Below are 15,863 nucleotides of genomic sequence, written 5' to 3'. Positions count from 1 at the left end.
AGATAAATATCAAGAGGAAAAGCAAAAGGTGCGTACGGCACAGAAAACGTGTGGTATAGAGTTTTCCTTTACCCTTCAACGTGTACCCCCGTCAGGGCTATAATACTCTTATATTATCCAGTTCAGTCCTTACGTAAGTGAGCAAGGAACGTAGTCGTATTACGACTGCGTGTAAACAAATCAGCCTTCAACTTGTTCCCCATCATCCTTAAATTTCAACTCACTCGCGGTGTTTGTGTTCCCAGATTCATTTTAGCGTGATCAGAGGAGGGAAAGTTTGCGTACCTCAACGCATCCACAATTTTGAAAAAGTGAAGACCTTCGTTTTCGTCCTTTGCGCGAACAATTCTCATTGCTGGTAGCTGCTCTCGTTGCTGCTAGCTGCTATGAAGCACGGTCTCTCGATGAGGACACAATGACGCCGTATGTCTTGAGCCCCGGTGCCTTCTTTATTCAATTTCGGTCGCGCATTATCACGTGACCCATCGTACATTTTATTTCTAACGTTAATACGTCGGTGATGCTCGGAGAAAAACATCCGCCATACATGTTCATAGAATCAATGTTGAAGAAGGGAAAAAGCCGTCGGCAGGCACGCGCAACCCAAAGAAACAGCCTGTTGCGACCTGAAGTGGGCTGCCAACGCGGCCTATTGTAATAACTACAGTTCCTAGCTTTTGTGCTATTACCATGGTTCAACGCCACCATCGTACAAAGAGTTTCTTTTGTTAATAAGGCTTGAAACTAAGCGCGACTGTAACCTAGTATATCTGCCTACCTTAGCTCCACTTACATCACGTCTTGTCACGTTCAGGTTACCTACATGCCCACTTAAACCCTGCCTATTTACCGTGAGCAGCTTGGAATGAGGCAAGGGAAATTCCACATTATTAAAAGAAAAAATTTGAAACGAGCTGTTACCTTACATACCAGTTGATGTGACATACCAGCGTATCATTTCACGAAGCCTGCACGCAATGTAATGCAAAAAATTTTCACTCCGTGCTGGAAACTACAAATCCAGTTGTTCACGCCAGATGCATCTTCAGAGTTAAACTGATTGCAACATAAAAATACTTCGGTGGAGTTGTGCCAGCTACTATATTTTCTAAAGGGACGGGCCGACTCTTTGCAATCGTGGCCGTAAACTTGCGTCAGTTTAACTGGGTATCCTTTACCCATTACTCACTCACGTGTCTTGACGTGTCGCAGTAAGGAGGCACTCCATAGTTAAACGTGGGAAATAGTTACGAAGTTCGGTCGCACACTCTGGGTGATGCTTAAAGTAACACTTATTTTCTTTCACCGTAAATGATCAACATTACTAAAGAGAAAAGAGGCAGGTAAGACACACCTGATCGAACGCAATCAGCTGTGCTCGCTTTACCTATATACAGTAGCATCATTCTACGGACTCTTAGCCTTAGATAAAAAGTGACGCCGCACGAGTTATTCATTTATTATTAGGATAAATTTTTGATTGAACGTTTACGCCAAAAGACGTGAATTTTAAAAAAAGTTCTTTATTGAATTTTAAAGCAAAGCTTTTTTTGGCATGGCTGCCTGTCTGTAGAGTGCGGTTAGTATACGTCACTATCTGGGCAGATGTATTTGTGGATATACAGGGAGATAATTTTGTATATTCACGGATTTTTCAAAAATCACCTGTGGCAGATTGCGGAATTTTTGTCGTTGAGGTGGATTATTCGAAGAGTTGCAGCAAGATCAATCGAAACACATATTTAACCAAGTAACAAAATTGACTAGTAAAGTTCTCATTAATTATTTTAAGGCATACATTGCAATTTACTAATTGCAGCCGGCGATTTATCAAGACGCACCCAGTTCAAATGAATTTCCAGTGTGATACTAATTTTCAGATTTTATTTCCCACAGTGTGGGTTGAAATACCTGTGCTTTCCAGTTACTTTTGTGTTTCAATGCAGAAAAGACCGCTTTGTCAAAAAAAGCACGTGAAATAAGGGTGAATTTTTACGCCGTGTTTGATGGCGCACTTCTTGAAACTGGTGTCGCTCGGGAAATAATTCATAGATACGCCTGATAAACTCCCCGGCTACGATTCGTCAATTGCAAGATAAAATCGTGACGAATTCGTGATACGATTCGTGAATCGCAAAATGTGATGCAAGCGTTTGACGGAGGCAGTCAGCGACAGCTGTGTTTTGTGACAGCTGCAACTAGTTAAAGTGCACCGTTGGACTGGTTGTCCTACCTCTGATGAAATAAAAAGACCGCACAGGCAGCATCAATGATCGTCCTTATTGGTGTGTGCTGTTTTCTTTGTAACTATAACTACGCGTATGACCGGGCATCTTGTACAGCTAAGAATTCAGAAGAAATCTGGTGGAGGGAGCGACGTGTTTACAAAGTTCCCATGCCAGCTTGCACTGAACTCCTCATGAGTGCCGTCACCCAAAGGTGCCGTTACTAAAGGGTTAGTTAAAAAAATTTAATTATGGGGTTTTACGTGCCAAAACCACTTTCTGATTATGAGGCACGCCGTAGTGGAGGACTCCGGAGATTTCGACTACCTGGGGTTCTTTAACGTGCACCTAAATCTAAGTACACGGGTGTTTTCGCATTTCGCCCCCATCGAAATGTGGCCGCCGTGGCCGGGATTCCATCCCGCGACCTCGTGCTCAGCAGAGCAACACCATAGCCACTGAGCAACCACGGCGGGTTTAAAGGGTTAGTGAATGTTAGTGAATGAGCTCTGCTACGCTTACACAACGTTGATTTGGGCCAGTGTCATTAGCCGTGCTGCGACATCGTGAATGTAGCGTACCTCTGATCTGTCGTCATCACAACTCATTCCGTTATTCCTTCCCCTTCTCCACTTACACCTGTGCACGGTAGAAGGCGAGAACGCCCTAGCTCAGGCGGTCCTCTCAAGTTTTTCATCAATAAATTAAACCTCTCTCTTTCTGTTACAACATAACGTTTCGAATGAGGTGCCCGTTTCTCGGGTCTCTATGACCAACCATCGTGCGCGCTCAATGAGCACACATCCTTGCACACGTCTCAAGTAGGCGGGAACGTGTTTTTTTTTTTTGTAAGCAACTGCCACAAATACAGCTTTTTATACGTCATTTGGAGATGCACCCTCGTTTCATTGTTGCCCTCCCAGAAGCCAGCTGAATTTTCGCGGCATACTTAGAATTCTAAGGAAGCAACAAGTGGTAAAGCGTGCGTATTCTCGCGTATTATCCTCACGGTGTTGTGTTGAGGACCAACATTTTTACTGGGCTTGTTCCGAAAGTGGACAAGCTTCACGAACTCAGAGAACTGCAGTCATATCGACCTCTACTTCTTTAATGGGTGCTACAGGCTCGAGCTCATCAGCAAAGAACATTCGCTTTGCGCTTGTCGTAAGGTTACATCTGCATACTCGACATATTATGAAGCACGCTGAGCGGCAACAGTTCCGAGACTCATCCTATACGGCCTAGTTTCAATGCAAGTGAATGTAACGTACTGGAGGACAGTGGCTAGAAGCCAAGGAGGAAGGAGAGTAAAGGTTATGCTAGGGCAACTCCACTTGCCTACGCCCGCGACCACCTGCTCCCGTCACAAAAGTCGACAAAATGAAGACCTGCTAGCCACCTTATTGGAATTACGTCATCAAGGGTGTCTCCAACGCACTGTAAACTCCAAGCACATAGATTGACGACCGACACAGATCAACATCATGACCTCATCACTGAAAGCCTTGGACATATGCAAGTACTGAAATAAAAGTTTTGAAATTAGGAAAAAGGTACTAGAACAGAGGTTCTTATTGAATGATTGAGACTTCCAGCCAGCGGTCGATGGGACCGTGAAAGACAGGGTACATTTTTTTCGCTGCGCACAACCCCTGTATTATGGTCCTAACGGACTTCACGAATATGTAACCAGTAAGGCTTTCAATCGTCACTAAAAACACATCTTTCGAAAGCGACAGATCGGGGAAGAAATGATCAGACAATATAAAATATACTGCCCCTGCGTTCTCCAAATGCTGTTGACATTTTAACTGGGTCGCCGCACTCACAAACTCTCTGCATAGCAATCATCATCAGTGCGAAAGAAATCCTGGTATGAGGAGTTCGTCGAGAAATTGCCGATGTAGCGATATTGCTGAGAAGAGGGTGCAGATACTCGTGCCTAGTATGATTTCACCTCTCACAATTAACTAAGTAAAGCTCCATTCTCTGAGCGATATCTAGGCCAATTTTTTGAAAATCCTTTCTTCCATGCTTAACTTGTTTGCAGAAATCAACAATATTTGCGGATTCACCCTCCTATTGAACTCCTATTATCCTTGACCCATTGGATGTGTTCGTTCTTTCTCCCACACGTAGCCCTCCACCCGGCTTCGCGTAACGCCACTCTATGAATGTTGTTCCACACAGCCGACGCCACACATCATTGCTTCTTTCCTGCATGGCAACCGAAGTTTCCAAAGATAGACTTGTTACTGGAAACACATGATGAACCCACATTCGCTGCGGTATGGCGCAGTAATTGAACATCCACAATTTCAGGCTGCATGAGCTCAGACTATAGTAGCATTCACACTAGTTGATGCAAAAGCATAACCATTTCTTTTTGCGGTAACATGAAACAGGCTGCCTTCCCGCCGAGACAGCATCAGGAACCCAGCAAGAGCACGTCTTCATTTTACAAGCAAAACAATTCGCTGTTATCAGCACTAGATGAACAACCCACATGTCTGAGCCTTCATCAGTGCACTAGCCCTGAACAACCAACTGCTAAGTTGCCCGTCACCGGACTGCTAGAGTTTATTCTGTACTTGTAATCAGTGTACAGAGCTAAATCCGGACGTCAAACTAATGGTACCAATGTAAGTTTGGTAATTTATCAGTCTTTCATTGCTATATGTTATGTTGTTTCTTGCGCACGTTCTCCTGGAGAGGGGTGTGGGGGCAATGTTTAACGTACTGGAGAACAGTGAATAAAAGACAAGGTGCAAGAAGAAGAAAGCTAGTCTTCAGGCACCCATGTTAGCCTACGCCTGCTACCTCCTGCTTGCGTCACAAGTATACAGCAATGCGGAGACGAACAAAAAATTAATATAACAAACAGACTTTATTTGTGAAAAGCGTTCTTGGCTGCATTTTAAGGACCCAAATCTTAATAGGATAGAGCAATCTTGTTATGTGTCCACCTAAAGCACCCTACCTGACATTGCAGTAGGCGGTCTATGGTCTGTTTTTCTCAATGCCTCTAATATCACAGTAATAAGGTGTAGATTACGAAACGCTGTGCGCATACGTCGTAGACAAAAGCCAGAGTAGGCAGCTCATTAGCGTAGCGAGCCCTGACTTAAGTGAAGAAAAAATTAAGCCTATGTGAGACTTTGTCCTGACAGCCACACTGAGCCTCAGTCCCCGAGTGGCCTTTGAGTGTTGAAAGCACTCGACGCAAAGAAAAACCTCTGTCACCGGCCACTTTTGCAGGCTAAACCACCTCGTTAATTCTGCGCACGCTTTTATTCATCGTTTCTCAAGAGAGTCTAAAGCTAGGTGCTACATTACTACCTATTTTCTTATTCGCCTTTTAAGAGCATGGCGGGAGACAGGACGGGGTGATGGAGGAAGATGAGATTGTTGGTGAAAGAAAGGCAGCTTAGGAAAACAAACGTCGGGCAAAGAGAGAGAATAAACTTTGAGTTTGAGCAAGCGCGTTCTGTGTTTTAAGTGGGTGGCCTCCTGATTCCAGGTAGCCGCGGGCAATGGCCCCTTCTCGTGGCCGTTTTATCAGGCTGCAGTGTCTCTCCGAGTTTGGTCTGATACCTTGGCCTATCACTCCTCTTCGCTTAGTGTTTGGCTGTCTACGTTGCCGTGTTTTCCTCAATATCCCCATACCATACGGCACAGATTGTCTGGGAGATCGCAGTACGTCTAAAGGTATGAATGGTCAGAGGGTGAGATTTGGTTCAAGGGAATACCATAAATGTATCTGTAGCTCGGCCAGTTCCTGAAGGTTACTACCTCTTCTTTAATTAGGCCGCGTTGAGGTGGTGGGTAAATTCTGTTTAGCCTGTGCTATTGCAGATGATGAGTGTAATTTTTGTCAAACAAACTATATATTGTGGCGTCCACATCGCCAGCGCGGTAGACGACGACCTTAGAATAAAAACATTAGCAATGAATGGGCTCAATTTAATTCAGTATTACGATGTTTCTTATTTTTATTGGTTTAGTTGATGTATAGGTACTCTTAAAATCTGTGGTATCAACTAACTGCCAGATTATCGGTTGTAAATGTTCTCCTTTAACCCTTCGGCATGTTGTTGGGTGGACGTTTGAATCTATCCAGTGTGGCCAATCCCCCACGTGGGTATGAGCCATGTTTTGAGGCAACAACAAAAAATTGGTTCGATCTAGAGTCCCCAAGTGAAATGTTCAGACTTGCGCCATCGAAAACAGGAACTTGTGAAGAAGAAGATGAACGTTGCCTCCCACGGGGGATGAACTTCCATCAAGGGCTCCAAAGCAAGTGGCGAACAAGATGCCAGGCCACTGCAGGATGCAACCACGCCTTGTGGTTGTAATGTAGCGTTGTAACTGCACCTGGGTCTACGGCTTTGGCCCCTGTCACAAAGGTAAGGTTCCTGCCTGCAATGAACAAGACGGGTCTGAAATTTGTTTTAAAGGACCCATCGCAGCTCGTGAAACCGAACCAGCTGTAACGCCGCCAGACCATGATATGCTACAAACGCACTCCTTGGCCTTCAGAAATGCCAGCTGAAGCAACAGCAACCAAAAGTAGACCTTCTTATTATGCTCTCAAAATCTGGAAGCAGCAGAGAACAACCTTTCATAGAACCATCATATATGATTGAAATTCATTCGGTGTACACTCCTGGCTTCATTTTTATAAGTACGCTCCCGCCAGGAAGCAATGGTTGACTTATGAGGATCGCATGCAGAACATGCGAGCATCTTTATGTGGCAACGTGCGGAAATGGTACAATCTTAGGTTAGGTTCGCAGTTGAATTAACCCTGGAATGAGTGGAAGGAGAGCTTATCTCGGGAATTCAAAAAGAATCCCACGGAACTTCGGAATAACGTCATATTCTACAGACAGAATGCAATAAACATCAAGGACTCTGTGTTAGAAAAGTGGCATTCCATTAGCACAGAATAGCCAAAACTTCCATAGTCATCTGTTATCACCCTCATTTTGCACAATATGGTAAGAGAGTGCCAGAAAGAAGTTCCAGCTAGCTCGCCAAGGACTATGGACCCGCTGCTTGAATCAGAGGCGCACGTTACTGCTCTAGATTGTAATCTGCCACCAAAAGAGGCAAGTGTCACAACTCTAGACCAAGCATCACATAGACGCGAGGCTCAGTACTGCATAGTTAGCTATACTTTCTAAAGTCAAGATACCGCTGAATTTCACAAATATGCTAGAGAAACGGTGTTCCCTTTTTAATCAAGTGTTCAGACAGTCCCGATGCTTGTGAAAAACCGAAACATGTTAGCATTAATTTGCACTGGTGCTTCCGTGAGCCTAATTAATGAATCTGCAATGGACTCCCCTAGCCTTGCTTCCGGGAAGCCCGTTCATTTGTGTAGCCACGATAGTTCATTTCCGGAATACCATAACTTGACGACAGCAGCTCTTGAGTTCCAAGGTCAGAAGTGCAAGGTGGAAGCAATCGCCGTGTCAGCGGTGAACTTCGTCTTGCTTTTATGAAGACCTGATATGAGGAGCAGGAAGATCAACATACTATCGAATGACGACGTGGCCATTGGACAACCTCTGCATGATATGTGCTTGACTGAAACACCCAAGGAACAAAAGTCATCATGCCCGGAAGGTGTGCTGTTAAAGTTCCCTGAACTAATATGTATTGGGCCATACACCGAACCCACAACAGTGATTGACGTGCCGTTCCAGTTGGGTGACAGCGAAGTCGTGAGACAAAAACTGTACAGTCTCAGTCATGAAAATAAAGTAGGATTAAAGCAAGGAGGTCAAGACATGTTAGAGGCGGGGATCATTAAGCTATCGACATCATGTATTGGTTCCCCTATTAGCGCTGTACCGAAGGAAGATTAATCATTCCGACTGTGCACTGATTATTGAACGATAAACAACAGAGAGCCATCTTCTTCCATACCAAGCACCTAGGATAGATAACACTATGGACAAGCCTTGAGGATGCCAATCTATTTTATGCATAGACTTATGCAAGGAGTACTGGCAGGTACCATTCAAAAAAAAGAAACTGAGAAATCTACGGCATTTGGCACACCGTCCAACATCTACAAGGTTAATTGGTTACTATTTGGCTGGACGAATTGAGGGTCGTGGTTCTAAGAGATGATGAACGGAACACTATGAAAATTCATTGGAACATTTGCAATGTATATGTGAATGATATCATTGTCTAATCCAGAACAAGGTAAAGCCACGAACGTCATTTGTGTAAAGTATATGAGGCACTAAACGTCGCAAGACTTACAATTATCATGAGGAAAAGCGAGTTTTTGGTAATAAGGTGGTTTTTTTTTGAAGAGTGTTGGACGGTAAAACAAAAAGCACCAAGGTAGAGAGTGTTCAACGCATCAAAAAAAAAATAGAACAGTGAAGCCGTGAGATGAACATCTCACTTGCCGTGTGATGTTCATTTCTTCCAAGTGTTTTTGGAAATGACGCCGTGTTTCCGTGAATTCATAAGAGGCTTTGCCTGAGAGGCAAACTGCTTGCCGGTGTCATCCTAAGTGTGTGCCACTTACGTGGTCAGAAGAATCTGAGAACAATTTCACCAAGCTTGTCCGCATTGTTTCATTGAACCCTGTAATAATGCTCCTGAAGTTAAATCTGCCCTTTGAGCTTTTTGCCAACACATCTTATTATGTAGCAGGTGCCATACTGCACTAGCGTGAAGTTAAATCTGCCCTTTGAGCTTTTTGCCAACACATCTTATTATGTAGCAGGTGCCATACTGCACTAGCGTGACTTTACAAAACAGCAAAGAAAAGAACTGACGGTAGTAGGTTATTACTTTTGCATCTTTATGAAGACACAAGTAAAATTATGCAGCAATCGAGAAGGAAGCACTGGCAGTGGCAATGGCCTTACGATACTTCAGAAGATATCTGGAAGGCAACCACTTAAGGCAGTTCACAGACAACTAGGCGCTGACGTACCGGTTAGACAGCAGAATGGCAGAATAGCTCGATCGGTTAACAAATAGCAACAATTCAGCTTTGACCTCATGCATCGCCCGGGGAAGAAACGTAGGGATGCCGATGTCATACCTCGACTACACGTGCCGCACAAAATCCCAACTAGAAAGATAAACCTGGCACAGCTTTGGGAAGGCACACAGGAGATGGAAGTAAAGAACGACAAGGTGTACACCCGTGTGCAAAAATATACGAACCAGGAGTTGCCCGATAAAGCCGAATTTTTTTTGTGTCTTTGAATGAGACTCGAAATTGAAACTTTAAACTTCGCATCGTGAACTTTCCAGTGTACTCGGCAATTTCATTTGATGCATGTTAGTTACAAAGAGCTTTAGTTTTTCGGTGCCCCTTTGGTCCGTATACTGTTGGCCATGGGTGTACGTTCCGAAGGCTAAAGTGCCCATAGCCCTGACGATTTACCACAACAGCCCAGAGTCGGAAGGACACGACGCTTTTTGGAAGACATACCGCAAAATAGGCCAGCGATTCACTTGGGAAAAGATGAAGGAATATATTCCAAATTATGCGAAGACTTGTCATCAGTGTCAGCTTGTTAGAAGCTGCCACTGATGACAGCTTCAGGCGAGCTATCTTGTTTTGTGCTGACAGTAGCGGCTTCTTGGGGGCGACTCGACTGTGCAGACCAGCATCGTCAAGCCTTCGTCGGACCATAGAGTCACCTACATCAAAGCGAATGGTCCTTCGCAATCTGTTAGCGCTGATTGAGGGTTCGATGTGAGCCACCCCTAAGATTAATAAATACTCACTTGCCGATGTGGCTCGCTGTCACTTTCTGTGAGCAGCATCTTTGATGCGAGCTTCGTCTCGATAGGCTTGAATGATCCTGTTGACATTCTTGAGTGGACATCGCATTTAAGCAGCAATTCTTCTCTGGCTATAATCCCAACATGAAAGTTTAACTCTTTTCATGCTATCATCATAAGGAACTCTGGCCAATATTTTTTACTACTGAAGGGGTAAAAAGAGGCTGGCGTCTTTCTGCAGATACGAACTCTCGACAAGTGGAGCGTAAGACTAAGTGTCAGTGCAGAAAACTAGCCAAAGACTAGCAATAAACAGCACAACGTTCTTTTTATATCCCTTCGTGTTACGCGGATGTCACAGTGCTCTGCGGATAGCTGACTAAGCGAAGTTATCTTCACGTGCTATGATAAGCGCTCTTATTATACGATTTTCGCTTGTATCACAAGCACGCGGGACAGTGAAAGCAAGTTTGGTCTGTGCAATAATTTATGCTTCTTATTTGCCGAGAATGCTTCCGTAGCTGCGATAGCAACAATTCTTATCGAAAACAAGCTTTCTCTGCTGAAATGTCCCCAACACAGGATGGATATGACAAAGAAATAGTTAAAACAGACAACATATTCGTGACGGGAGTGTAGGCAGCAGAAGGAACGGCACCACTCTCTCCATTTCATTTCACATCTCGCCATGGCGTCGCGCCAAACCACGCCACTTACGCCGCGCCGCGCCACCCTTTCAGAGGTAAAGGCTGCATAATAAGATAAAATCACTAAATTTAGACGTTCGGGATTGCATTGGGTGCTGCAGCCTTTGTCAGGCAAGAATACTGCCTTTTGCTGCAACACCTGAGACAGCTGTATGTCTCAAACAACAAATAAATGAAAAAAAATGAAATTGTTCTCAAATAAATACTTTAAGCCCTATACGGATGCTGCAAAATTTTGGAACATGGCGCAAGGGACGTGAAAACGAAAACAGAAGGAAGAAAATGTTTTTCTCTCAGAGCATGTTTCTTTTAAGTGTTATAATAACACGTTTAGTGACTCAAAACTCGTGTTCACAGGCTTGTATATGTATTTTTTTAGCACTGGGTAAGTTCACTTCAAATTTACGTGAGGGAACGAGCATATCATATCCCAATTTGAAGGGAACAAAAAACAAGAAAAACTACGTTGTCTACACGGTACATGCACTGTGCTTAAGACTCTACATGATGCAACGGGGTAGACAGAGTTGAAATTTACTTATATTGCAAAACAAGAATGCCTAAATTATCGGCTAAAGTACTGACAGCAACATAATGAAGCCTAATAAAGGAATAAGAAAGGCAAGTTCGGTGTGGCAACATAATTGCACATGAGCGTTACCCTTGCGAGTCACCAATTTCTGTTTAATAAGGAGCCTCTCGTGACCCGCATTTTGCACGCTCCTGAGAGCCAAGTGACCAGCGTATTTAAAGTTACATTTGCGCCAATCTCATTCACTCGAGTTGAATCACTATACATTTCCCTGATTGTATGAGATTCAAAAGTGGACTGAAATGGCTAGTAGTGTGTACAGGAGTGTTCACCTACAGCTTCGCTACATGTTGCCACACAAATCTTTCAAATTATAATATGCTAATCCATGTCACGCTTTAAACGTGAGCACGGTAATCATGGGATGTACTTCCCTATTAGCAGCAACTTTAGTGGAAATCCTAGCATAACCAAACATGCCTCTCGCAAGTTGTCTTGGCGAGAGGCATGTTTCATGGCGCTACAAATTATGGCGCTACAAATTTAAAACCAAACACGAACTACACCAAACATGTAGTTAGCTCTACTCTGTGGCTTACATGCGTGCTTCTCACTTACTCATTCATATGTGCCTTACGGGCACGATGACCCATGTACTGCGGCATGGCACTGTACTGTGGGGCCGTGCAAATGCTTTGCTTTCCACATTACCCTCTTTAGCGCTGAATGTATACCAGCGTGAGGTAAGATAAATGATGCCAGCCCGGACAACAGAAATTTTTCTCAGAGCTAAATTTGCTGTCACACACAAAAAAACAACAAATTAACACACATGTCACCGGCAACTAGCGTATGCCTCCAGCTTGCGTTCTCACTCTTGAGCTGTTCTGAAGCGTGTACCAGTGTGTAGGCTGCCTCGTTATTAATTATGACATAGAACTCGTGGACGTGGTAGACAACGTGAAGAATGTTAGTGCTCGGGATAAAAATAACTTTATTGAGTTAACCACTAGAATACACATAGCTGAAAAGAAAAAAAGCTTCAGCGGCTCTGAATTTAAAATTTTTGTGCTCGTAGCCCTGCTTTCGAAAACCTAACATGATCTGACTGAAGAGTGCGTAAACAGAGCGTGAAATGAAGGAAGGAAGCGGTGAAAGCAAACCGGAAAACAAACCAGTTCCCTATGACATCGTCAGGAAGAGGTCATAATACGATACGAAAGACAAGGCATACAGTAAACTAAAGTTTCGTATGTCAAGCACAAAAACAACAGTCCTCTGCAGGCATGTCAGAAACTGACTTCTTCCACAATTTTACCTTTTTCTAACTTCTTCCGGCTGGACGCTCCCTAAAATGCCAGAAGCTAAGTGTGAAAAAAGAGACACTTGCTCAGACAGGGAACTTCTTTTCGGTCTATGAAATGTCTCGTTCTTACGCTAACGTTTCCTGAGTGGTTTATATGAATTCTCTGTTTACACGCTCGCGCGCATTTGTCCCCAAGCACACCAATCTGCGAATCTGTCACAACCAGGTGCCTTCATAGACTTGCACTAACACCGCAGCCGATGATGAGGTATCTGTTGCAGTGTAAACATTTCCACCATTCTCTGTAGCTTGGCTTCAGTAAAAAGTGCATCAATTTGAAAAATCCGAGGATTTTTCGAATTGACGTCAAGCCACGCAACGTGATGCAGTTCGCAGAAGAGTATTCTTCTCGGTCTCTCGCTTCATGTTATTGTCGGTCAACGCGCGCCAAAATATCAAACAGCGATGCGCTCTAACAAATGCTCCTTTCTCAGGACTTGCCTCACTAAATGCGACTGTGTTGTCGGATTAAGCATTTTCAGGAGATGAATAACGCTATAAGCCGGCGAACTCCAAAACGACCCTTGCATTTCGCCGCCCCGCTCCGGAAGGGTGTGCTGTTTCTATGGTTCATTTTCTAAAGCAGCTTGACCACATTTAAAAACAGGATTTGAAATTGGGCGCAGTGCCAAGCTTCTAATCCTCCGCCGTACTTTCTGCGAAAGAGGATACTGCAGTTTCCAGGGTCTCAGTCGCTTCTGTAAATATCTCGCAGTATCTCATTTCACCACTTGGATGGCGCTTTCTAAACGGCTTATACGCAACCTTCGCTATGACGCAAGTTATGCAGCACCTCCGTAAGCGTAGGCGTTTTCCAAAGGCGAAGAATGGCGCTCTGTCAATTTTTCGTCGGTTAGCTTACCGTAAATCTAGCGTGCAACAGTGTCGTCTAGAGGTAACTGGATTCTTCTGTGTCACGTAACAATGCGCCAGGCATCGTAAAACACAGTAAAAGCGTGAAAGTTGAAATATTGAAATATGTGTGAATAGATATTCTCAAGACATGCTAATCTCGGCACTCATTGGTGGAGAACTTGGGGAGCTAGCGATGTTGCAATTAATTAAGATTTAAGTCGCTGCTGACAAAGTTTGCCACGTCGTTGAGTTTCCCTGCATGTACCAATATGAGGACGGTATTGCATACAACGCCTAATACATGCATGAAGTAACTAAGACAAAACACATAGAACAGCTTTCTCTCTAGTATCTTGACATCAATGAAAAAAAAGGAAGCATGAAATTTGCTCGAAATTATCCAGAGAAAGAACGAAGTGCGAGACAATTCGGAAAATTAAACAGGCTATAATTGGTCCCTGTGACGCCAATATTTACAATGATTTCAAGTGAACATTCTATGAAACAATTTAAATCATTCTCTATTAGTTGAATTGGTATACTGACGGAACTCATACGCTAGCATTAAAATTAAGGTAATATAGAACAAAATTGTTGCATTTGACAGTCCTTCCAGAAGGCGTACGGCGCTTCTGTAATACGATTGCTTCATAATGATAAAAACAGAAGATCGCAAGGGAAATAGAGTTTGGCCATCAAGATTCGTAGCAGTGACAAACATCACAATATGACAATCAAAACGAACTCTGCTTGCAGCAACTTTTCACCGCACCTACATGTTCATAAGCAGTATGCCAGCACTCCGATAGTTGATGCCCCCGCAACCAGTATTTCATCAACAGAGACGTTTAGTTCTTCTTGGGGCAACTAATTACACGCTAAAAAATGGCATCTCTCCGATTTAGATGACAGGCAGTGCTTCTCAGGTATTGAAGATATTTTCTAGAGAAGTGACCTTCTTCTTTTCAAGTGATTTTCTTTAATGTTAAGTACCTTTAAAAGAAATCTCATGGTAATATATGTCGCATTTCTGTCGCAGCAATGGCAAACTAGGTGTTTTCAAGAAATGCGATGATCAATCATTTGCTACATATTCAGGACATGGGTCTGTTAGGCAAATGGACCTAATCCAGAAACACGTGTTGCTGGGCTGGTCGGTTCATATTGCTGCGTAGACCATAAATACCATAAATATGAATGCTTGGCGCAAACTAGGAAGGACGGCTGGGAACAAGGGAAACACCAAGACCGCTCCCCTTGTTCCTTTCCGCCCTTCCTTGTTTGCGCCAAGTGATCATATTTGCGGTCTACTCAGCAAAATGGACCTAAATAGCGTGTTTTAGGAAATAAAATATACGACATCAAGAAAAACATAGCACATCTTATTTTTAGAGAAAGCCTGCTAAATGTAAGACACGCTGGAGTTGCCTCAAATATGCAGGCAAACACATTCGGCCACATTGAACCTTAGGGTATCCGAATAAAAAATAAAACTATTCTTGAAACAAAAGTTTTCTTGGAAACTGCCTATATATTATGCTACAACATACAAACGTCAGAAGAGTGGAGATAAATGTACTAAGCAAGCTTAAGTTACTTAGATGTGCAGTAGTTATGCAGTGCTTTATGAATGTTTACTTTATATTCGTTCACACCTTTGCAGAACTTATTTCCTGTATGTTTTCACGGACCATATATGTGTTCCTCATTAAATTATGCAAAGTATGTGTTTATCTTCTTTGGCTTCTTCTATGACTACCTTCTGTGGCTTCCTGTAATCATGTTCAGAACTTTGTGTGCGTGCTTTCTGCATATATTCAGCGTTTTTGAGCACATTTTGAGACTTAGTTTTGTTTTCCATGCGTTGAGGAGTAATCGGTGCTACGTAAAGACGCCAGTCTCTCCTTTCAAGTCATGCCATGAAAAAGTGTGAGACGAGTTAGGTTATTTTTTCTACTAAACTGGTTAACAATGATGTACGCGATACTCAAGAAGAAGAATGAATCGGCAGTTCAAGAAGAAAAAGTCAATTGCTTAATGTTTATTCCTTCCGTTACACAAGAAAGCTCTACACCTTAAGGGCAACAAAGTGTAAATAGGCAACCAGGAGTAATCAAGAACAAACTGAGGGAAACATAGAGAATAAATTCGATGCCAAACATGTAAACAAGAAAGGTTGTGGAATTGACAAATCGTAAAAAAACGCAAAAATAGAAGGCAAACACTGTACAATAAAAGAAATGGCGGTGCCTGTTCTTTGAGCTTCCAGCTGGTTGGCTAAGGAAGAAAGTTCAGCAGCACGTTACACCCCTGCAACACGTAAAACCGGAAGCCTGCTGCACACATCGTAATACATTCATTTATACGGTCCGAGTGGTCAGACTTCTTGCGAGACATAACGAGCCGCA

At 43.3% G+C, this 15,863-nt stretch overlaps 1 protein-coding gene and 1 long non-coding RNA gene across 3 annotated transcripts in view; one reads left to right on the top strand and one right to left on the bottom strand.

Annotated features, from left to right (window-relative positions):
- Positions 1-15,863, bottom strand: part of LOC135901186 (uncharacterized) — a 790,538-nt gene that overhangs the window by 282,870 nt on the left and 491,805 nt on the right. The window lies entirely within an intron of this gene.
- LOC135901187 (uncharacterized) overlaps positions 6,391-15,863 on the top strand; it is a 166,132-nt gene continuing 156,659 nt past the window's right edge. For both annotated transcript variants that reach the window (XR_010564034.1, XR_011513979.1), the window contains exon 1: positions 6,391-6,631. This is a non-coding gene — a long non-coding RNA (uncharacterized lncRNA). The remainder of the gene's footprint in view (positions 6,632-15,863) is intronic.

The sequence above is a fragment of the Dermacentor albipictus genome, chromosome 4 (assembly GCF_038994185.2).
Source record: "Dermacentor albipictus isolate Rhodes 1998 colony chromosome 4, USDA_Dalb.pri_finalv2, whole genome shotgun sequence".
NCBI lineage: Eukaryota > Metazoa > Arthropoda > Arachnida > Ixodida > Ixodidae > Dermacentor > Dermacentor albipictus.
The sequence above is the reverse complement of the archived record's forward strand: the minus strand, read 5'-3'. Positions and strand labels throughout refer to the sequence as shown.